Below are 25,923 nucleotides of genomic sequence, written 5' to 3' on the forward strand. Positions count from 1 at the left end.
AGAGTGTGTAAGAGCCAGAATTGAACAACAGTTCTTCCGACTCATGGGCTTATGCTTTTCCTACGGCCACTAGCGGGTAGGTTTTGAGATTAATGGACAAATTTTATGCTTAGGTTAGAACTAAATTATTTTGAATTTCATTGTATCACTTTTCTTGCTGAATAAATAAAATAACAATAAAATGTTCTAAAAAATCACTTTTAACCCTGTAGGAATATCATAGGATAACTACTTGGTACGGTGTGCTTTTCTGAACCAGATGAAGTATCTTTGAAAGCAATTCATCAAATGCAGGTCTTGTAATATGGTTGGCATACAATTAATGTTGATTTTATACAATTTTATCTTTCTGTAGATTACAATAAATGATCATGAATGAAATATTGAATTTGAAACATGGCCATCAAATTATGACATATCAAAATACTGCTTTTCAAAATCAAAGACACGTCCTGCTGCCTTACAAATCCAAATTTAAAGTGCTTATCAATGGGAGAAAAGACTGACAATTAACATGGAAACGAACCACAACATTTTTGGGCTCAGATAGAAATTTACTAGTTTTTCATTCTAAATGAACTCACACTGTATAGATTCCTATGATCCCCTCTGCAAGCTGAGCAACTGTCATTCATCTTCCCTGCCCTCCAGCCTCTTCCCCCAGGTAAAGGAGAGCAGGTATGTTTGAACCATAGCCTACAGAGCAGCCCATATCTGCCACCATATCTGTTGCTCCTGTTGCCATTGTTTCTTTTTATTTGTCCTTTATATGTGTCTCTTAAAGAAAAAAATTAAACAGAGAGTAAATGTATGGAACACAAATTATTAATGCCGGCTAAAATAATAGGCATCTCATAAAATTCTTCAGTTCTGTTCTAGTATAGTCTAAGGAAATTTAAAAGCACATAACAGCTTAAAACCAAAGAGAGATGAACACACACACAAAACCACAGCTCCATATATCCCAGCAATGACAACAATAAAAACCCCAAACAAACAAATAAACAAAAACAGAACCTGCAGGAAGACATTAAGAGGCTGAATGTAATTACTCGATTTGGAAACTGACCAGGACACTGCAGTTAAAATCCTCTTGCTAGAAAGGTTCTGAGGAATCCTTAATGACTACAAATGGCCAGAACCTCATGTCCACACCTCATCTGAAAGATGATAACAACCAGCAGTAAGTCCTCCCCGCCACTACCCAGGGACTGAAGTCAATCCTGACTCAGAGACTAAAGGGCCACCTACAGAAATTGATGGAAACATTAGCTATCCTTGGCTGCCTTTGCAAACTGGTTTACATGAAGCAAATGACTGAAGTATCTCAAGTATCACTACCACATTTTAATAGAAAATATAGTGATCTTATTCCTCATCTCTATAAAGGAATATAAATTAATGCTATGCACTCTCTTTGAGCACAAACTGTTCAATCCTTGTGTTTGGCTAATATTGAGTAATGAATTTGTACATATCAGTGAGGCATTAGATGGTTATTGTTTAATCTATGTATGCCCACTATCACACTAACTTATTTTAGCTTTTTATATTTTTCAAGAAACTGACTCAAGTGCGATAATTAAAATACATTACAGTAGTGCAAGTGAAATTTGGAACACTGCCAACGTTTTCAAGAACTTATAATTTTCTTTTTCAGAGAAAAAAGTAGTTTTGACATCTTTGTGCAAAACAGTCACTAACAGTCACTTACAATTTCAGGAAAATCACTGTTTTAATCATGACCTTTCAGCTGTCCTTGATTGAAAAAAAATTGGCCACCTACAGAAATAATTCTGTTGGGCCCTCATCCCTCTGCTGATTGATGGCCTCATGTGGCTCTACATGTTCACAGTTATAAATAAAACTATATAAAAGTGGTAGAGCTTAGCTTCCATCCAACCAAATAAGGATAAAACAGTTCTAATTGACAATAAAAGGAACTTTAAGTGACATCTTTCCCATGTACCTGTAGCAAAGTCAAATGGTAGATTTTTCTCTGATTAAATGTGTATTCTTTTGGTCACCATTCATTACAACCATTAATTTAGCATCCATTGTGTAAAAGGCACTATATCATACTCTGTGGGGGGTGATAGAAAGTGGATAAAACAGCTTCTGTATTTAGAGAACCTATTATCTGATGAAATACTCAACCAGCTAACATATAATAAACATGGAACCCATACATACAACATGCAGGTGTATCTATCTATCTATCTATCTATCTATCTATCTATCTATCTATCTATCTATCTATCTATCTAGATATGTGTGTGTAAAAACTGGATTTGGTTCAATAGATTGATATAAAAATGTATGCTTATACTTGGGAACAACATATCTATCTATTTAAACTTTTATAAATATATGTGTAATTTGTCACATCAGGAAACTTTTTACTAAAACATTAGAAGCCCTAATATGTTAGTCCATGAGCTTTTCAATGGAAATGAAACAAAGATTCATCCTACTAGTTAAAGGTTTCCCACCTACTGTATAAGTAACAAAAATAGAGCTGGCGTTCAGGACTCCATTAGACGTCTACTGAAGCTCTGTGAGTCTGGAAAGCTTTTAGGAGTTCAGCATAAATCATTTAATATGTCAAAAAAAAAAGACTTAAAAATATACTCCCTTTGTATTCAATTTCTATGAGTGATCTCCAATTTACAATCTTATGTTCAACCCAGGAATTGAATTAATCAATACAATTATCTTTTGGAAATCTCTTTTGTCAATTACCACAGTTCATAAACTAGAAAGGAAGACTTGAGATTCCTTAGATAGTAAGCTTGATGACAGGATTCAGCTATACTGTGGGGCTGATTAAAATGGTCATGGTAAAGGTTCCAATATTGTGTTTGAGGGATTACAAAAATTAAGCGATTCTTTTCCCTAAAACGTAAAGCAATTATCTACTAGTTGCAGTCCAAAATAAATTGTTTCAGGAAAAAAAAAAACAAAACCTAGAAAAATATTTCTAGGATCAGATCATGAATACTAATGAAAAACATTATCACATGAAGTTCTATACTGAGTCATCTATTTTAAACAAGTAAACTTGTATTTCTGGAAATCAAATTTTTCATAATCATCAATTTTTAAAAATTCAGTCTATTTTCTGTTGTGGAAAAATTCTTAGTAATGTTCTGGAGTCACAGTTTCAACATACAAACTACAAGAGAACTGAGGCAATTATTCAATTATTCAGCTAATTTAGGCCCAAACAATACTTTCTCATGAAGTGGTCAAATAATTAGGGCAAAAGGTTTTTTTTGTATTAATCATCTTTATCATACATATTTCCGATGTACATATAACAACCTCTGGCAAATTTAACATTAAGAATGGAAAGAGAAGAACTCAATATATCTGCCTAACTAGAATTTTATAAGTTACTAAATAAAAGAAGAAATATTGGACCTATGTGATCCAAACTGCATGTCCCTCTTGTCCACATACGCTGAATACCCCCGCTCTTATGGAGTTAAGTCAAATTTGAGAAGAATATACAGAATTTTATGAATCTGAAAAGTCTATAAATCCTAAAATTCAACCAACATTTTCAATCAATTAAAAAAACACATTGATGTTAAGGATTAATTAAAAACAACTTAATACTCTTAAGAAACATCCTAATTGCTTATATAGTCTCCATACAGAAACTCTGTGCCTGTGTGCATGTGTGTGAAGGTGTGCGTGTTTGTGTGTGTGTGTTCTGAAACAGGGTCTCATTCTGTTGCCCAGGCTGGAGTGCAGTGGTGTTATCTTGGCTCACTGCAACCTCCACCTCCCAGGTTCAAGCGATTCTCCCGCCTCAGACACTGAAGTAGCTGGAATCACATACCTGCGCCACCACGCCTAGCTAATTTTTGTATTTTTCAGTAGAAATGGGGTTTTGTCATGTTGGTCAAGCTGGTCTTGAGTTTCTGGTCTCATGTGATCTGCCTGCATCAGCCTCCCAAAGTGCCGGGATTTTAGGCGTGAGTCACCACGCCTAGCCCATTAACTGTGAATAAGTATTTATTTGGTTTGTGCCCAGCTTTGTGCTATCTGCTGTGAAGCACATGGTTCTGAAGTAGCTGAAGATCAGTTTGTAATAAAAAAAAAATCATATATAAATGACACTCACAATGACATGATAAAACAGTAACAATGCACAAAAAGAAAACAGTATTGAGTTAGTGCTGAGTTAGAATTCCCATGAATTACCATACTATCGTAATGTATTTTACTGAAATAAACTTTAGGGACCGGTCCTGTATACACAACAGCATTTTCTAAATAGAGAAACTGGAGTAGCACAAGAGATAAAGGTAACTTTTTTAAGGCGGGGTCAAGCAGATGAAGAAGCCACATGCTTTATATTTTACCACAGTCTTCAACCAATCCATCTCACTGCTTAAAGGCACTTCTCTTGTTTATATTCAAACATTAGAGCCAGGCACGGTGGCTCACGCCTATAATCCCAACACATTGGGAGGCCGAAGAGGGCTGTTCACTTGAGCCTGGGAGTTCGAGACCAGTCTGGGCAATATTGCAAAACTCCATCTCTACAAAAATACAAAAATGAGCCAGGCATGGTGGCGCAAGCCTATAGTCCCAACTACTCAGGAGGCTGAGGTAGGAGGATTGCTTGAGCCGGGGAGGTGGAGGTTGCAGTGAGTCGAGATCACACCACTGCACTCCAGCCTGGGTAACAGAGCTAAACCCTGTCTTAAAAACAAAAAACAAAAAATAAACATTAGGATACAAAAGAATAAATAAGTTAATGGAATTTTAGCCTCCTGAAGTTAAAAACATACTTCTTCCTGCAGATAACATTCTGATGGACATTTTTTGTTTCATCAGGCTTGAAGAGGAAAAATGTACAACTCAGAATGGCCTAGCCTATAGGAAAACATTTCTATCCTCATAACTAACCATTTGTCGATTAGCATTTTGGAAGGTGGAAAGAAGCTTGAATCGGTTGACAATTTCTCTAACCTTGGGTGATGCCTTAAGTTATCATCTCCAGATCAATTTAATAGCCCCTTAAAAGCAGGTCTGTGCCAAATATTTGCTGAAGACTCTACGTAAAATATTCCATCAGAAGATGAGTACTCATCCAGTCAAGAGGCATATGATGTGTGGGCCTATATGGGTGTATTCTAATAAGCATAACTGTGAAGGAAACCCTAGACAAAGGACAATTTATGGTTGACTTTAAAATAAAAAAACAATATTCTCTATCCCTATTTTATACTAAGACTGGAAAAGGCAGTCATACAGGGGATTAGGAGCTGTGGCAGAGGATACTAACTGGCTACCCAATATCCCTTCCCTGGCTCCTGCTTGATAAACTGCACCCTGCTTACAACAATGAGATGTAAATGGAAGTGGGGGTGGGATTCAGTGAAAACCTTTTAGAAGGGGACAGCCCTGACTGCCTTGGTCTTGCTGCTCTGTGCTTTGTGCTTCTCCAACTTCCTTCCTAGACAAGAGCTAACAATGGCCTGCTGCAGCCCTACCAGCCCTCTTGTAAGCATTAGCATGAAGAGGTGCCCCCAGTGCGGAGGAACAGAGAGTCAGAAGTCTGGGTCCCTGATAGCAAAAGGAGACAGCTGGCTTGGACTGCATCCGCGTATCCACAGTCACTCGGGTTTCTGTTACTTGAAGCTGAATATAATCCCTAAGTGTTAGGGACTCACAGTTTGGTGTCAAATAAAATCCTGGTCTGCCCACTTATCATCCTGTGCTCTCAGACACACACTCTCTCTTTCTCTGCATGAACTTGCTCATCTGTAAAATGAGGATAATAGTGATACCCATCTCAAAGGGCTGCACTGAGAACTCTGATAATTAACAAACTCCATCTAACACACAGAAAACAAGATCAAAGTGTTTCATCATTATTTATTAGTATTCATCTTATTGGGCTACTCACACTGTAAGAGAGCAGCTCATCCATCGTTCAAAACTAGGCAAAAGTTAGCAATGCATGTGGTATGCAGGGAACACAGACCTTTTACCAAAATCGCTATCCAAAATGAGAACAGAAACAACTGTAAAAAGAAAGGAGAGGGAGAAGGAGGGGTGGGGAGGGGGGGGAAGGGTTTAAATTTATAGCATTTTTTTCCACTTGGATAAGGATGTGCTATTGTTCAACCAGATATTTGGGAAGTGATACACACTTCAAAGTCCTCTTTTTCATACAACTTAAACACTTTTTTTCTAGTTGTTTATCTGGATCTCTCTATTGAGCTGTTTGTGGGTAAGATTCTACCTATAGTTTTGGAGAATTACAAAAAGCAATAAATTCCATGTGAATTCTCTGTAAGCCCAGGAGGGCAGGGTATATGTCACGTCTACTTGCCACTGAGACCTCTGCATGACGATATATGAACTAATAACCGGATCCATTAACCCTCTTCGTTCCACGGACAGTCTTTCTCATTTGGGTCACAAGCAACCACAGGAAAAAGAATAAAACAAAACAAAACTCCTGTGCTTTTTACATACGGGAAATTACTGTTTATGTGTAATAGCAAAAGACTGTCAATGTTTTTGGCACTTTTGATTTAGGGAGAAGAAAGATTCACCAGGAAAAAGTGACCTTACATGCTAGTATGAGGTCACTACACTTTTAATTCCTGCAGGGCAAATCTAGAGTATACAGAGGTTTGGGTGGGATAGAAAAATAATAAAAGCCCTTTTATATTTGGGCTCTGAGCAAAATGAGAACTGATGGCCTGCTCCCCATGTGGCACTCCAGTGAGACGGCAGCCTTGCAGACATCCCATGACAAACTAAAGCAGGGAGAAAAGAGTACAGACATGGCTGCACAAATGATTGAGGTCCGACAGGCTGGGATGCCCCCTTTTCATCCCAGTGATGTGAAAGTTAGTTGAGGGACAGCACTGTCAGCCTGATGAGGCCTCACTGAGGATTGTGGTAAGGATGCAGACATGAGCCAAATCACGGCCGCTGTGTCTGAGATCATGAGAGATGCCAGCAGGGAAAGATGCCCATGATTATAGACCATGACAGGACAATTGTACAACGCGTCTGTTCCAGAATAAGACAGGTGAGGGCTGGAGTGTAGACATCACTTCTCACCTTTTTGCTCACCCCTGTACAGTTAAATGTATCAATATCTAAGTCCCAGCACCAAAATGTCGCAGTAATTACTTCCTGACCCGCAATTAAAGCCTGCTGCATTTTTCAGTCATAACAGCCAATTCTTTCTGAGTCATACATTGAACCAATTAAACTTAGAATCTCTATGTCTGAACGGATGACTTCTAACGAAAAGGGTGAAAGCTTCTAACCTCAACATCCAATCATATCTCTGTTTGGTAAATCAGGGGGAGAAGTTCAACTGAATGGCTTGGAATGGAGCCCATCCCAGCAGATTGTGCTGGGTAGAAATAACACTAGTCTGTCTAGGTAAGATCAGTGCCAATGGTTCCAACTAAAATTAGAAAAAAGGAGACAGTACCTTGGCTCATGCTTATGCTGGAGACAAGACTCTAACTCCTGCTAAAGCCAAATGATGGCAATTCAATTCCTGCCTGCCAGTTGCAAATCCCTACACTACCACTGCAGTATTATCAAAAGACATTTGCAATCCAGTGCACCTAACAAGAGAGGTGATTTCTTAGATTAGTCACTTAGTGGGTTAGCAACTCAAGAGCTAGTAACTCAAATGTATGCATACATTTATTCTGAAAGAAGTAAGTAATTTCCAAAACTATAGGCAGATTGTTGAAAAAAGAAATCAGTAGAATCTTACTAATTTGAAATAGATAAAGGATACTATTCATTTATTAGATTTAAAGTGTAAAAGTGGGGGGGAAAATCAAGGATGGAATGACCCCACTCCTTCCACAAAACATTATCAAAAGACCCACAACACTTCTCACGCATTTCAACAAATACAATTTTGCTCTAATCTCATATGTGTCATAAGGCACCATGCCATAGTGAAAAGAAAACTGGGCTAGGAATCAGGAAATCTGGGTACTTTTTCTGGCTCTGTCACTTATTAACTGTGTAAAATGATGCAAAATGTAACCTCTCTGAGCTTCAGTTCCTTGTCCACGAAAGCAGTGACTTAGATAAGCGTTAGCCAGCTCTTACAGTCCTTATTGCTTTCTCAATCATTGGTGATTAGATTCAATTTTAAATTTTGTAAGATCTTTATAAGACATCTTAAGTCTTTTATAAATCTTGGGTTTGAAAGTCAAATATACATATACTTACTATGTGTGTATAGACATGAATAACGAACTCTGATTATAATAGTAAAGTGTTAATTTTTTTTTTTTTGAATTTGATCTATGCTGCCATGACAACACCCACACTCATATATAGGGACAATATTTGGGTGTCTGTGAATACTGTAACCTTTTTGGCAAATGTCAAAGCCATACAGAAACTCTACTATCATTCAAAGTATTCTTCAAAGAAGTACAATGTCTCTGGACAGAGGGATCTTCTCTAATGCTCCAGAGTAATTGAGAAAGCTAAAACTCTGGCAGGTATTGCAGGTGACAGACGAGGCGACACATTCAGAATGCTCACCCTAAGGCCTCTGCCATATTTCAAAGACATATTCCTTCCACACAGGTAAGATGATTCTACCACACTTCCTAATTCCACCTAGAGAATTCTCAAGCAATCCACAGAATTTTATTCAAATCGCCCTTATGCTCACAATGCTAACTGATGCCTCAGCAGAACACTGGAACTCAGTTGCTGCTCAGGTTTCCTTTGGATCTAACGTCCTCCACTGGTACCAGACCTGGGAACCAGACCTTCACCTCCCTAATCAGTGAGGGACTATCACAGAACTATCCACACTGAAGACAATTCATAACACGGTCAACAGGAAAACTACTTCCCTGAAATTGTGAACAGCTGGAGTTCTGGTTTTAGGTACTAACTCCTGTGATTCTGGGCAAGTCCAGAATCTCTCTGTTAAATCATTTACTCTCATACTGATGTTTCTTATGTGTACTATAAGAGTTATACAATACTAAGTCCAGTAAAAGTATTTCCACTCCATGCTGTGCACTCGTGTGGAAAGAAAATTTTATATTTTGTTATGTTTTAGGTCACAGTCACCTTTGAAAATCTGATAAAAATCAACTGATTTGTATCCTTTTCTCAGGAAAAAAATGTACCTGCGTAATAATATACATAAACATTTTGTGTACTTTTAGGGAGTTTCCTGATGCTAGAAGGTTCATGAACTCAAATGAATACCCTGGTCTAGAGTGCAAGTTCATTCTCTACTAGCAGTCTCATTTGGGAAACTCTGAATTTCAGTTTCCTCATCTATAAAACATAGTTAATGATGTCAATCTCTCTGCTGACATCTTGTAACTATTTTGAACACAAAATTTTTTTAACATCAATGTGTGGGAAAACAAGCTGGTGTTGCACAGAACTCTGCTAACTCTTACGTTGCCATCGATCCATTACCCTAGTTCTTTAATGGTGTCACAAAGTATTAGTGAGTACTACCCCGATCTCACTGGCACCATCAAGCTTTGGGAGGTGTGAGTCATCAGACATTGTTTTTAACTTAACCTGGGCCCTCGGAGACTGACTGGATGGCTGCACCGATACTGTGCCCCTTACTTCCTTTCTAGCTTTTGTTTGATTACTGATATCTTAACACACATCCATGGAACTTAATGTACTAGCTCTGCTTTCCCTCTATGAAAATACTTTCATAATCTGGAGTTTTACATCTACCAGAATACACTTGGCTCTTACCTGGCATTAAATCTCGATCTTCACTTGAGTGCTTCTTAAAATTATTGTTTTTGGGCTCCATACTTGACATCTCTGCTCTCCTCCATTGGTGTGAATAATTGGAAACTGTCTTGCTAGATCATTATTTCTATTTTATTGGCAAATAGACTAGCAAAATATAAAAGTATAGAAAGTACCCCCGGGGTTTACACAGTGGGTGACAGAGCAAGTTAACAAAATACGACGCAGTTCACAGTGTAACATACCTATCACTCTATTACAATTTTCCTTTCTTCCTTGAGTCTACTGAAGTCATCCTTCTATATAACAATGGATAATAAAAAAGATTGGATAATACATACATACATTTTATTTAAGGCACATGATTTTTATGTTTCAATTTAACTTTTCATTTTGAAATAATTTCAGGCTTAAAAAATGCAAAGATAGTACAGAGTGCCCATATATTCTTTACCCAAGTTCCCCACAAATTAACATCTTATAGAACCAATAATACAATTATCAAAGTCAAAAGATTAACATTGTTAAATACTATTTGATGATCTATGGCCCTTTTTGAAATACCAACAATTGACTCACTAATGTCTTTTTCTTGGACCATGAGCCAATATTTAGTTGTGATGTTTTCTTTATCTCTTTCCATCTGGGACAGTTCCTCAATCTTTCTTTGTTTTTAATGACCTTCACACATTTTTAAGGGTCCTGCCAGGTTATTTTGTAGTATGTCCCTTTTGGATTGTCTGGTATTTCTTCATGATTAAATTCATGTTATGCATTTTTGGCAAGAACATGACAGAAATTACTTTTTGTGCCCTTCTCAGTGAATCATATGAGAGGCACATGATGTTGATATGTCTCATTACTGGGGATGTTAACTTTGATCATTTGTTTAAAGTGATGTCTGCCAGGTTTTTCCACTGTAAAGTTACTACTTTCCTTTTATAATTAATAAGTATTTTGAGAAGAGATACGTTGACATTCTGTAAATATCCTATTTATCATTATATTTTCACCCACAAATTTAGCATCCATTTGGATGATTCTTGCCTGAAACTATTATGACTGTGGTGTTTACCAAATGGTGACTTTCTATTTCCATCATTCCTCTTAATTGGCATTCTTCCTGTTAAAAAAGAGCTTTCTTTTCTCCCTCACTTATTTATTTGCTCAATAATTTCTTACAACCTTATGGACTATATTAAGAATATCCTATTACTCTCATTATTTTCTTGCTCAAATGTCCTGAATTTGGAAATACGGAGCCACTTCAGGGAGGATCCTGCATTATTTCAATGTTTTCAACATTGTTTACTCCTTCCCTACTTTCTGGCACCACAAGATGTTCCAGACTCTTATGACATACGTTTCTGGTTCTGGCCCTGGATCATCCATTTCTACAAGCATTCTTGGTTTCTTTTGCTAGAGAATGGTATTTAGAAACCAAGAACTAGGTACCAAATGTGCTCATCACTATTGGGGTGTTAATGCTTCTAGGCCCTCTCAGCAGATAGAGCTGGGAATATATAAATGAACACACGCACATACTCCTATTTCATTATTTGTATATCTGTGATACATATTTTTCTTATTGATATCTAAGATAAAAATCTAATAACCAGGCTTCATTCTAGCCCTCTTCCTTTCTTTGACAGAGAGAAAATAGCTCTCATCCACAATCCTAGGAGATATTTGAAGCAGTTTTGGAAATGCTAAATCTCACCCCTGTGGAAAATTGAATCACTCACCCATATCTTGTGAAATACAAATACTCTGATAAGAGTGCAATAGTTCTTTTTTGTTAATTTTTAAAACATCTTAGAGCCTAACTCCAATTGTTGTTTGGCAGTCACTTAGATTAACTCTTTTTTACCCACCTCCTTCATCTGTAATTCCTAAGAATACAGTTAAGTTTTCTTGCTATTTTTTAATATTTCATGTGGGGTACCCTGAATACTCTAATTCACTTTGATTATTTATTTTTTGAGTATGTGAAATATTAACACAGTTCCAAAAATCAGAACTATACCAAAAATGTCCCTTCAGATAAATATCACTCCCTATCACCTCTTCACTCTTGTTCCCTATTCCCATTCTTTCTATCCCCTTCCCCGGGCCCAACCAGAGTATTTAATCCGTTTTATTAATTTCTGGTTTGTCCTTCCTATTCTTGATTCCAATTAGCAGATACATATATACTTTCTTATTTTATTTCCATTCCAGATGATGTTCTTCATTCTGTTTTCTTCAACTACCCTCCTCTGCACGAACATTTAGGTAGTTTTTAATAGGTTACAATTATAAAAAATGCCATGATGAATAATCTTGGGCATATAGTTTTCTTTTTCTTTTATTATCATTATTATTTTTTGAGACGGAGTCCCACTCTGTCGCCCAGGCTGGAGTGCAGTGGCACAATTCTGACTCACTGCAACCTCCACCTCTCAGGTTCAAGCGATTCTTATGCCTCAGCTTCCCGAGTAACTGGGATTATGGTTGGCCACCACCATGTCAGACTCATTTTTGTATTTTTAGTAGAGACAGGGTTTCACCATGTTAGCCAGGCTGGTCTCAAACTCCTGACCTCAAGTGATCCACCCGCCTCAGCCTCCCAAAGTGTTAAGATTACAGGCATGAGCCACTACCCCCAACCCAGGCTAGTTTTAATATTGTTGATATTGTGTCTTCAGGATTAACTGCTAGAAGTGGCATTGCTGGGTCAAAAGGTTCAGTGTATATATAGATTTGTTTAGACATCACCAATTTCTCTCCCAAAGGCTTGTATCAGTTTGCATTCCCATCTGCAATGTATGAGAATAAAGCCTGTGTTTCTAATTCTCCCTGAAATCATTTTAGCAAGATGCTGAGCAGCATTTGAATGGTTAATTCGTGTTTACCTCCTCTCACTGCCTATAGATAATCATCTAACTATGGTGCTAACAATTAAGGAAAAGGTTTACATAAATGTAAAGGAAGAAGAACAGAAAAAACAAGGAGCTGGGAAAAAATCACTCTTGGAAAAAAAAAATAGTTGGCTTTGATCACAGCAGCTCAGGATGAAACTATACAGCTTAGCGTCTTCTCTTTGAAAGCTTAACAAATCAAGAAGATTTTGCAGTAATTTTTCCCATGGCCAAGATTAAGCCCTGCCTCCTTTATGTCCCCAAGATCTATACTCACATTACAACAAGTGGCATATAGTACTTAAGTTATCTGCTTAAATGCCTGTCTTGCATTAGGCTTTATACTTTTGAAGTAGACACCACATATTATTCAATGTATTTATCCCAACTCCTAGCACAATGTTCAACATTGTGCTTTCCCTGATAAAACTTTGTTAATTCAAATATAATTTCAATAAACTTTGTTCAATCAAATATAAATTAACATTTCCTGAGTGCTGCTTCTGTGCCAGACAACACCCCAAATATTTTACAAGTATTACCTCATTACATCTTTAAAACAATCATGCAAGGCTCATTTTATTCTTATACTAATTTTATAGATGAGGAAGCAAAGGCTTGATGAAGATGGCAAGTAACTTGTCTAAGGTGATAGATCATGAAAAAATGGAGTTGAGAGTTGAGTGGAGTTTGAACTGATGTCTGTCTCATTCCAAAGAGCAGCAGGGAGAAATAGGAACCTTCCTCATCCCACTTAGGTAAGCAAGTTCTCACTCTGCCTATGGTAAGGACAGAACTAATTCTATATTAATTTAAGGATTTCATGCTAGTAGGAAGGAAAGAAAAGGCGGTGGTTTAAATAGTTTCCAAATAGACTCTTAGGAAAGCTTTCTGAGCTTTTCACCTTTTGGTGAACAAAGCTCTGGCTGCTCGGATACATGCACACATTTGTTACACCCTTGTGACTGTGGTTTACGTACAAGCATCCTATTAAAAGAGCTTTTAAAAGACTGAAATTTGATTTCCTTTCGGACAGTAAAGGGAAAATAAAAAGATGTTCTTTGCCCTCCTGTTCTAATCTGTGTTTGCAAGTGAAGTCTGTAGTTCCCAGAACTCCCTCACCAGCTTGTTACATTTCCATAAATCTGTCCAAGAATACAACATTGTTCAGGCAAAAATGTAATATCAACTGTAAAACACATGCACATGATACCTGGGTCCAATTGGCCCTCATTTTGTATATAAGTAAAAATAAGCACTGCTTTAACTCTTAGAAATGACAATATCACATTATTTAGATAAGAGCCAAAAAATCGTTATTGAAATTCTGATAGCATTTGCCTTACTGGTAAAAGAAAATTACCTGTAATACATAGTTTAAATAATTACTTTTAAACAAAAGCTTCTTTTCTGCATTGCGTATTTATCTTTTGAGACCAACTCAGCAGGGCTATGTATTTTATTAAAATTGCCTTCAGACTGCTAATGGCAGGGCGTCTGTTAGCACAGGAAAAGTGATGGCAGTTTGACTCCTATTCCTAATATTGGGAGTTAGTCCAGACACTTAAGAGCCAGAACTCTGCTGTGCATTTGACTATGTTATCAACACTTTACTTGCTAATGATACTAGTGACAGCATTTCAATATGATGGGTCAGACTTCAATAGGAAAGCTTGTAATTATGCTACGGAACCAAAGAAACCCCCCAAAAACACATCAACGGCCTCCCCCCAAGAATCTCTTTTATCAGCAGATCAGTTGGTGTTAAGCTTCGTGACTGGGAATTATTTAGTAAGCTTCTGTTCAATATTGGTTTCCTTCTCCACCTTCCACCTTGGATGGGGATCCTCCATCAACACCTGATCTCTCCCCATTCAGAAAATGACAACTGAAAGCTTTCCTGTGGTGCAACTGTGTGCCAACTACCCAGCAGAAGGTCACACGGATGACTTCCCTGTGGCTTTTATTTTCCCCAGGGAAATCCACAGCCAGAGCTGACTGCTTGCCAAGTATGCTGAGTGCCACAAACCAGTAGTGCTAAGATCCTCCCATCCTTCTTGATGGGAAGCAGTAAGCAACTGTGCCGAACACCTGTGTCAGCTCCTATTTCTGGGGACACCCCAGGCAAGCACTCATTCAGCATTCAGGGAATAGGGCTCCCCTCTTCCAACAAGCACTTTTGTCCAAAAACTTCTCAGTAGTCATATGATAATAGTTCTGTTTGGCAGATCTCTGTAACATCAGTGTGTTTAACTACTGTTAAAGAGGATGATTTAAATCATTTGTGAGTTAAATATTTTACTATAAGCATCTAAATGAAATCAGCAGAAAGATTCTTTTCTGTTATTGTAAAAGTAAAGGCAACATTCGCTATCACTTCCTTTTGGAGCTATCTCAACCAACCTGAGGAGGAGGAAATGTAGTCTGAGATGTAAATGGCATGACTCTATAGATGGATGAGATCTAAATCAATCTTTTTCCTATAACTGAGAACAATATCACCAAATTGAACCAATGAAAATACTAGCCAAGAAATGAGATGGAGAAGAAGTCAGGCAGTATAATGAGGGTGCCTGTCGCAGAGTAAGACTCAGTAAGAATACATGAATGAATAAATGAGTAAATGAATGAGTACACAAACAACTTTTGATACTTCAAAAAAAATCCATAATGTAGAAATGAATATATTCTAGTGAGCCAATAAAGCCTGCATTTAGTGCTTACTGTTTGCAGACCACTCAGGAGGGCCCTGGGCAGATATTAAAGATAAATAAATGAATAAACAAACCAAACACAACTTCAAGACCATACAGTTTGTAAAGCAGCAAAGCTATAACTCAAACTTGAGAGTTTCTTTTATTTCCACTATTCCACGTGATCTTCAAAATTCTACATGGCATTCAGCACCCTCATCTTGCAGGCTATCCCCTCAGTCTACATCGCTCTTCTTCCACTAAGGAGGCAACTTTCAGCATCAAGTTTAAATTCACAGGGCTGTATCGTCAACTCCCATGCCAGGTCCCAGAATCTCCAATGTGGAATACTTCCTCAATATATCAATATTGGTAACTCAAATATAAAGACTCTCAAAACAACTCATGCTCTCTGACCAAACATTTTTAAAAAAGAATAAATCAATAAAAACAAACTGCTTTTTGTGATTTCCTGTATCTGTGAATTGCATGGCCTTTATTTCCATTATTCAAGGTTGAAATTGATCCCTTAGCACTCTAGGAAGACATCAAACCCCATCGAATCCATCTTCAGATTTCTGCTTATATCTGTACCCTGGTGTTACCACGTCAGGCCTAACTTTCCTGAACTCTTACTTCATGATTACATTAGTAATCTATCTTCCTTCTTATAGCCATACAGTTTATAAATCAATCAGCCTCATAGTGACATCATAATAATTAATTAATCCAAGGCACAGCCCTAGTCATCACCCTACTTTCCCATGACAAACAAAAAATTTTAATGACTCCACAAGTCCTGTGGAGTTAGGACAAACCACTTAGCATAAGATTCAAAGTCTTCTTATTATTTGAACCCAACTTACCTTTATAGTCACTATTTTCCTTTTGTATCCCTTGTGTTGCATCCAAACTCAAGCCCAAAGAGGAACATAAGACACCACAGCTTTAAATATATCCTTGGCAATCTTCCCACTGTCCAACATCTCTGTTGGGCAAAATCGTATGCATCCTTTAAAGCCCAGCTCAAATACTACCTTGTCTATGAAACTGTATCTTTTCTATGAAGCCTTATACACTGTCACCTTGTAGATATTTTGTAGCCTTTATGGCATTGGATTTCACATTGTATTCATTTGGCTATAGCTCTTCACAACCAAATTTATTCAGCACATGCTATTAGCAAAGCACTTTAAAAAGTGTGTTAGGGATGAAGTGATGAACAAGACAGTTCATTTCCAAGTGAAAAGCAGAGGGAAGATAGTCCTTCAAAAACAACCAAAAAATGGGGTGAGGGTTGGAAAGTCATCCACACAGCTGAATGCAACTAAGGATGAAATAAGACAATGACTAAAAAATACCTTTTGGATTTAGCATGATAATAGTTATTGATGATCTTAGCAAGATTTGGCAAGACAGAAGTGGAAGAGAATAGAGCGGTGAGAAGGAAAAAAGAAAATGACCGCAATTGAAGATAAGGCTTTAGGAAAATTTGTACATGAAGGGAGTGGTAGCTAAAGGGAGAGGTAAAAATTTTTTTAAAAGTTTTTATTTGTTTTTAGATGAAAAATTTGAGCATGTTTAAATATTTTGCTTCTAGTAATACAGAAGAAGTTGAAGGTACTGGAGCAGAGAATCAGGGTTTGTTGAACAGGCAATGGGTAAGCATAGGTGGAGGAACTAACTCTTATGGGAGTGGAGAATTTCCTCCACTGTCTGTGGCAGAAAGTGACAGGAATCACTCCAGACTCAAAAACAATCACAGATGAATATGTGAAGTTGAAGTAGGCATGCCCTCTCCGAAAAATAATGTCAAAGAATGATTTCCTTATTTATCAGTTTAATCATGGAAATGATTCTTTTTTTTTTTTTTTTTGAGACGGAGTCTCACTCTGTCGCCCAGGCTGGAGTGCAGTGGCCGGATCTCAGCTCACTGCAAGCTCCGCCTCCCGGGTTTACGCCATTCTCCTGCCTCAGCCTCCCGAGTAGCTGGGACTACAGGCGCCCGCCACCTCGCCCGCCTAGTTTTTGTATTTTTTAGTAGAGACGGGGTTTGACGTCACGGAAGTGATTCTTATTCTTATGACTGAAAAGGAAAGAATTTAGAGTAAGAATTTTTAGGAAAATAATATTAAATATTCATAAACAGGTATGTATGTATATATTTTGTTGCAATATTCTGATATGCAAATCATGAAAATCTAAGCCTAGATAACCTAGGTAGAGATTTTAAATAGTTTCTAATGCATTGATTAGAAATTTGAAAACTTTCCGGTAAATACTTATTTGGCAATTGAAAACTGCTGCCACAAGATTGCTAGAAGAAGGCACTCCCCACCTCCCAAATTACTTTTTAAATATTTATTTTGATTCTTCACATGATAGAAATGATATTTTTAGAAATAACCCTTCCTTCCAAGTATCAATAATATCTACTTTGACCTAATACTTTTCTGAAAATAAATATGGATATTATCCTCTGTTATTTACATGAAACCATATCCCTTATTTTCTCATTTGTATTATAAATGGTTACTTCTAATGTAAGTAACCCTTTATTCACCCATTTTCTCTTTATTACCTAATATTTGTACAATGGCTTGACAAACATGAAGGAACTGCAGCAACAACAACACTGCACTTCTCCCATAGGTCACGGAGGAGGCAAACAGAGGTCAAAGACGCCAAGTCACCCAGCTAGTAAGTTTCAGAGCTGCCTTCAGAATTCAAGCCTGCTAATTCATACTAAATTGATTTGTTTTAACTACTCTATGTTTCCTGCTCATAAATAGTCTCATGGATTGGAATAATTATAATAAAAGAGTTACATGATTTTCAAACACCTTCCTTTGCAAATAGGAGATAAAATTCAGGACTTGTTTCTGGACTTATAGAAAGCTATGTGGTTTGGGTTGAAATTATAAATGGCAAACAAATGAGAAATTCAGCTGTGCCAAGCAACTGATTGAATGCACACAATTTTTAAATATTATATATCATTATCATTAAGGTCTCTATTATAAAACAATGTTATTATACAAAGCCAAAAACCATAATTCAAATTCAAAAGAATTCTGCAAACTAAAGACATGGAAAAGAAAAAGGATAGCTGTATTATCTAACATTAGTCCCTTGAACACAAGCATCAGTCAATATCCTGATTAGAAAATGTTGCCCTAATCATTATTACATCTATTTTTACTCATAATTTAGATTCTGTCTATAAAGGGAAATTTTTTTAAATGATGTGCACAACTTGTAAGTCAGACTGATCCTTAAAATATATGAACCTTAACATGCTCCTCATCTGCTAAGATTCCTTTAATGATCTCCATCCCCCTCAGAATAATATTCAAGGTACTATCATAGTCTACCAGGCTGTAATTGATGGACACCACTCAGCCTCCACAGTGTCATCTCTCACTTGTCTTCTCCTGTCTTCCTACCACTGCCCTGGCCATTCCTTCAACACACCAAGCACACTCTTCATACTGGCTCTTCCTGTCGAATGTACCTCTCCTTCCCCACATTTTGAAATTATTCTCTTATTCCATTCAGTCCTCTGTTCCATTCTCTCCTTATTAAAGAGCCTTTCCCTAGACAGTGTATCTGAGATGGTCTTTCAGTGTTCTCTAGTATTATTTTTCTTCTTAGTACTTATCCCCACTGACATACTCATCAAAATCTTCACTTCACATTTTCTTCCATAAGAATGAAAGCTCTGGGAGAGTAGAAATTTTCCTTGTATGAATAAATGAATTAATGAATGGATCATCATCTTTTTATTTATTTCATCTAGCTAAAGAGAAAATTTTTCCAGGGAAATGGCACTACCAAAAACATTTTTATGATCTTGATTTCTTTGAATATTGGTATAATCCAAAGTGAAGTGTTAGTACCAATAGCATTCTTTATCAAATGATAAATTGGCAAAATGGCAAATATGATGGTATTTTTATGTGTGTGCATTATGTAGTATGCAGAATGATTTGTGTTCCATAACCTGCGAGGTAGCATAATGTAGTAGACCTGCATCATGCCAAGAAACATAGATTTAGTTTTATTACTAATGTTTCATGTAACAGAGGATAGTAATTTAGGCTTGTGAAATAAGTTGATTAGACCAAGTTTCTTTCTATCTCATAAGACTATAGGGATCTATGAGATGTTTGTCCCTTCCTTCTTGATTTTGCTTCCAAACATGCAAAAGTCAAACAACAAGTGTATTCAATTTAAGGTCAATATTTATATAATAGTTGGATGCCAAGAACACCCACCACATTTAGCTTCAACTTATTTGGTTTTAATGTTTATTTCCGTAATATTTGCAAACTAAAAATTCGGGGATGTTTATTATCAGAATACTCTTTATCAAAGTATCATTGAAAAGTGGTTCTTAACTCTGCAAGAATCTGTGCAGACACACTTACTTTGGCGTATCATTTCAAATACAGTTTTTTGCAAGACTCTTACCTAATTTAGCTAAAAGCAGAGACTTAAGCATATGCATTGCATCAAGATATAGTTGAAATGTATCTTCCCTTTAAGCTGGTAAGCAGTGTTCTCCCAAGGTACATGCCAATAAAAATGTGTCTAATCCCTAATATCCTAATGTTCATGCTAAAAAATAACAAAATCCCTGAAGCATCCAGATAGAATCACTTTAAGCTTAGTTCCTTTATGAGTAAGTCATTTTAATTGAAGAGATCTGATCACACTGAAGGACAAAGACATTTATCTCTCTGTATAATGAAAACTGAAAAAGCCACTGGTAGTTGTTCTACAGAAGACCTGGATGTGGAGGAGCTAAGACACACTCCAGGGGAGCTGTGGAAGCGGTAACACGGAAGGGGTAACAAAGAGGGAGGGAACCAAGTCTTCACTCATAACTAAGCAATAATAGTGAGAGTTGTGAGCACTGTTGAAACAACCAAGACACTTCCCTGGACCAAGGAATGAACACACAGCCATTAGCCACATTCATGGCAATGGGGACTTCAAAGGCCATTGTGGCTCCAGCTTACTGAGAAATGTGACTAAAACTAACCTTGTACAATGACTGCTGAATGCTCCCAGGAGACTCTTCGACTATTGAGACCTTTTATTTACATAGAAATTGTCCGATTTAATTAACTTTCATTTCATACACCGTAGTCAACATTCTGTAGTTACTATTAGTGTTGGCAAACAGATTGACTCTGAAGCGTGTCAAGAGCTTTGAAAGGTGGACCCCAGCACAGAGTATATGGCAGAGAAGAAAAGAAACTCGATTTTCATGACCTGGGTGTTCCGCCACTACAATTACATTTTATTAACATTCTACATGTTTTAAGAATTTGATTCTTAAAAGTCATTAAGGGAAAGTCATTAAGAAGTTTCATTTCAAAACAGTTTATACAAGGAAAAAATATAGAAAAAATATAAATTTGGGCATCAATGTAACTTAGGTAAGAAATTTTTTTTCTATTCTTGATAGTTTCTTTTAATTGGTGGGTTTTTTTTTTTGTTCATCTTCAAACTATAAAAGGAAGACACCCAAATGCTCGGCTTCTTATATTATTAGAGTGTTACTCATAAATTGCAAACCGAGAACAACTCAAGTAAGCACATGGAAGAAATAAGCAAGTGGCAAGAGAATTAATTGTAAAACTGATGGCAAAAGAATGACCAGCAAATGGTAATGCAAATGTCCTGACCTGCTGAGTCTCCCAGTCCAATCTCTCCCACTCCCGGTGTCCCGGTCTCCTTGATATTATCTATTTCTTGAAATGCTAAAAAAAAAAAAAAAAAAAAAAAAAAAAAGAAAGGAAGAAAAATTGAAAGAAGGAAAGAAAATATTAAGTGAGAAATCAAAGTAATTCCAAAATACTCAAATAAAAAAATTGAAAATCATAAAGATAGTTAAATGGGATTTCTATTGCAAAATGTTGGAAAAAATATTAAGTAATTTCATTGTAATAATTTTTTTTTCTAGACCAGATTCATAGCCGTAAAACAACATCAGACTCATAGGACTGTGCCAGTTAGTGGCTGATGAATGACAAATCAATGAAAAACTAAAAAATTTTTATTAATGACATTTCAAGATACAGTGACAACTGAAATGTAAAAATATGAACTAATTATTTAGGAGACATATCAATTAAATCACTTAAAAGTCATCATATGATTAATTCAGTCATGTGAGCACACATGTGTGATGCATGGACTCACTCACACAAGTGTGTGTATATAGCCTGAAGTGATCTTAAGCCTAGTTTTACTGAGACAATTACATCCATTTTTTATAGTCCATGATAGGTAGTTTAAAATATATATATAATGCAATATTACTTAGAGCTACAATACTTTATGCAAAACATTCTAATGGGCACCGAAATTTATGGAATACATATGTGTATAACTTTATAGAATAAAATTTATGGAATACATTTATGAAATAAAATTTATGGAATATAAGCAAACCAACTGCTACATTGTACTAGGACACTAAGTTATAAAAGAATAAAGACTTCACAAACCCATTGAATAATTTCCAGGCAAAAATACCAATAATAGGAAGAACAAAATGAAAACAGAAACACTCTATAAGCAGTCACTTTATCAGAGCGAGACTGCAGGGTCATAAAAGCAGAATTTAAGTATTGATTTCCGGGAATGTTTTTGCAAATTTATCTAACCTCTTGGAGGCTTATTTTCTCAATCTATAAAATGGCTTCATAAGCTTGTCATGAACCCCAAATCCAAGTTTTCAATACATATAGCTATTTTATTATGATTTTATTATTTATTTGTGATTGCTGACTATTTTTTATATGGGGAAGTTCATCAGCTATTATCTGCTTTTTAAAGTTTGGCCACCAAAATGATGACATTATATGACTTCAAGATGTTTAAGCATAATTATATACTGGATCTTGCAACAAGCTTATTAAAACTGTATAAGTAAAAAGTTTATCAATTTTTTGTCCTAGGTTGGTCCTATGTTATCAACCAGATTATGCAGGTCAGTATTTTAATGACGATACTTCAAATTGTACTTTCAGGAAAATAGAATTCCACTTCTGAAATACTGGTGCTGCAGACTTAGAGGTAATCTAAGACCAGGTGACTTGTGCAACTTTTATTTATTAATTTATATTCTTTTTCATTTTAAAAGCCTAAATAATTTTGGAATATTTAGATTATTTTAGAGTATGTAAAATAGCAAAAAGAATTATATTCTATAACCAAGTAGGATTTATCCCAGGAATGCAAAGTTGATTTATCATATAAATATCAAATAACATAACATACCATATTAATAAAGGGAAAAATCATACAATATCTCTACAGATGCTGAAAAGCATCTGACAAAATCCAACACCCTGCTTCAACACCATCAAAACATTAAACAAACTAGCAATAGAAGGAAACTTCCTCAACCTAGCAAAGACCATCTACGAAAAATCTACAACTATAATACTTGATGGCGAAACATTAACTGTTTTCTGCTTAAAATAAGGAACAAGAATGTTTGCTCATACCACTTTTATTCAACATTTTGTTAGAGATTACAGACAGGTTCACTAAATAAGAAACAGAAAGAAAAGGCATCCAGGCTGGAAAGGAAGAAGTATGATTATCGCTCTTTGTAGATAATGTTTTATTTTTACTTAGAAAATCTTAAGGAAGTAACTAAAAAACTATAAGGGCTAAAGAACAAGTTCAGTAAGGTTGCAAGATAGTTGATCAATACATAATAATTAATTGTATTTCTTCACACTAGTAATGAACATTCTGAAAATGATATCAAGGAAACAATTCCATTTACAACAGCATGGAAAGAACAAAATACTTAGGTATAAATTTAACATTAGAAGCGTAAAGCTTGTGAATCACAAACTAAAAACATCACTGAAAAAAATTAAAGAATATCTAAAAAATGAAAAGACAACCCACATTCATGGATGAGAAAACTTAATATTCTTAAAATGATAATACTCCCCCAATTAATCTACAGATTGAACATAATTCTTATCAAAATCCCAGTTGGCTTTTTTACAGAAACTGTCAAGCTGATCCTAAAATTCATATGGACATACAAAAAGTCCAAAATAGCTAAATCGATCCTGAAAAAAAAAAAGAGAAAGTTAGGGGATGCATCCTTCCCAACTTCAAAATGTATGACAGCTACAGTAATCAAGACATTGTGGTCCTGGTATAAGGATACACATACAGATCTAATGGCACAGAATTGAGAGTACAGAAATAAACTCACACATTTGTAACTAGTTGATTTTTGATAACGTTGCCCAGATAAGTCAATGGAAGGAAGAATAGTTGTCATATAAGTATTAATATATTTTTTAAAATCTGGTCTTTGTCCCTGGTTCCTGGCACAGTTTCAGAAATTCTTGAAATTCCCTGAGTGATAGATGTGCCTTTGTTGTGCTAATGAAGTGGCGCAGGGTTGTTGCCACAGGTAGCCTACAGGATGGGGAAGGCTGGCAGAAAAATAACAAATTTCATGTAATTAGAGGCATTCCCAGTCCTCTCCTACCTCTGGGGAAAGAAGAAGATCTGAAGATTAAGTTTAGTCACATGGCCAATGACATGCTTATGTAATAAATACCTTGAACAAAAACTGTGAACACAAGGTCGGGTGCAGTTGCTCATGCCTGTAATCCCAGCACTTTGGGAGACCAAGAAGGAGGGCAGATGCCTTGATGTTCGGGAGTTTAAGACCAGCCTGGCCAACATGGCAAAACTCCATCTCTACCAAAAATACAAAAATTAGCTGGGCATGGTGGTGCATGCCTATAATCCCAGCTACTCGGGAGGCTGAGGCAGGAGAATCACTCTAATCTGGGCAGCAGAGGTTGCAGTGAGCCGAGATCACACCACTGCACTCCAGCCTGGGCAACAGAGCAAGACTCCATCTTAAAAAACAAAAAAAACTATGAACATGAGGCTTGAATTGCTTCCAGGATAGTGAACATATTGATGTACCAGGAGGGTATTGCAACCAACTCTATGAAGACAGAAACTTGTGCTCCAGATTATTCCAGACATATCCTGTGTACTCCTTTATCCAGCTATTCATTTAAATCTTTTATAATAAAATGGCAATTGTAAGTATAGCACTTTTTGTGAGATAGGTAAGTTGTTCTAGTGAACTATCAAACCTTAAAGGGGTTCTTAGGAACTCCCAATTTTGTAGCCAATTCTTCCAAGCAGAAATAAGGGTAGCGTGGGGACCCCACTTGCAGTTGGTCTTTGAAGTAAGGACAGTCTTGTTGAGGACCTTGTCCTTGAATTTGTGGGATCAGATGTTAACTGTGAATAGTTAGCGTCAGATTGAATTGAACTAAAGGACACCCAGCTGATGTAAGAGAATTAGTGTTAGAATGTAATACAGTCTTCAACAAATTATTCTGGGATAACAAAATATCCACATGCAAAAGAATTAAACTGGATCCTTATCTCATATATAAGTAAGAATTTACTCAAAATGGATGACATATACCTACATGTAGAAACTAAACTATAAAACTCTTAGAAGAAAATGTAAATATTTATGACCTTGGGTTTGGCAATGGGTTGTCAGACACAATAACAATAGATATGCCAAGCAACAAAAGCAATAAACGGATAAATTGGACATTAAAAATAAAAACATTTGTGCTTCTAAGGACACTACCAAGAAAGTGAAAAGACAACCTACAGAATGGGATAAAATATTTGCAAATGATACATTGACCAGGAACTGACTTACATCCAGAATGTATAAAGAACTCTTAGAACTCTATAATAAAAAGTCAAATAACTAATTAAAAAATGAGCAAAAGATCTGATAGACATTTCACTAGAGAAGACGTACAAAGAAGATGCTCAATATCATTAGTCATTAGAGAAATGTAAACCAAAGCCACAATGACATGCCACTATATATCCACTAGGATGGCTATAAAAACAAGATAGATAATTACAAGTGCTGGTGAGGCTATAGAGATGTGGGAATGCTAGTAGATTGCTGGTGGAAATATGAAATGCTGCAGCTGCTATGGAAAGTAGTTTGCAGTTCCTAGAAGTTCACAAATTGAGTTACCAAATTGACCTAGTCATTCTACTACTAAGTGTATACCCAAGATAAATAAAAACCTATGTCCACACAAAAATGTGTATACATATGTTCATAGCAGCATTATTTATAATGGTTAAAAGGTACCAATAATCTAAATGTTTTTTAACTAGCTGACAAATGAATAAACAAAATTTGGTACATCCATTACAATGAAATACTATTCGGCCTTAAAAAGGAATGTAATTATTACAGCACGGATGAATCTTAAAAACATTTTATCAAGTGAAAGAAGTCAGTAACAAAAGACCATATATTGTATAATTCTAAGTATAAGAAACGTCCAGAATAGGCAAATCTATAGAGACAGAGCGCAGATCAATGGTTACCCAGAGTTATGGGGGAACACTTGAGGAGTAATGCAGAGTAAAAATGAGTGCAAAGCCTCTTGTTGTCACATGGAAATATTCTAAAATTGGGTAGTGGTGATACTGAATAATCC

At 36.3% G+C, this 25,923-nt stretch overlaps 1 protein-coding gene across 24 annotated transcripts in view; it reads right to left on the reverse strand.

Moving 5' to 3' along the window:
- Positions 1 to 25,923, reverse strand: part of SOX5 (SRY-box transcription factor 5) — a 1,030,085-nt gene that overhangs the window by 656,860 nt on the left and 347,302 nt on the right. For 21 of the 24 annotated variants that reach the window (XM_077953163.1, XM_077953155.1, XM_028829333.2 and 18 more), the window contains one exon: positions 21,055 to 21,129. The exons of the other annotated variants lie outside the window; for them this stretch is intronic. The gene's annotated coding sequence lies outside the window, so the exon portion shown is untranslated. The remainder of the gene's footprint in view (positions 1 to 21,054; positions 21,130 to 25,923) is intronic. 24 annotated transcript variants of the gene reach the window in all.

Source organism: Macaca mulatta, chromosome 11 (assembly GCF_049350105.2).
Source record: "Macaca mulatta isolate MMU2019108-1 chromosome 11, T2T-MMU8v2.0, whole genome shotgun sequence".
In the NCBI taxonomy this organism is placed as follows: Eukaryota; Metazoa; Chordata; class Mammalia; order Primates; family Cercopithecidae; genus Macaca; species Macaca mulatta.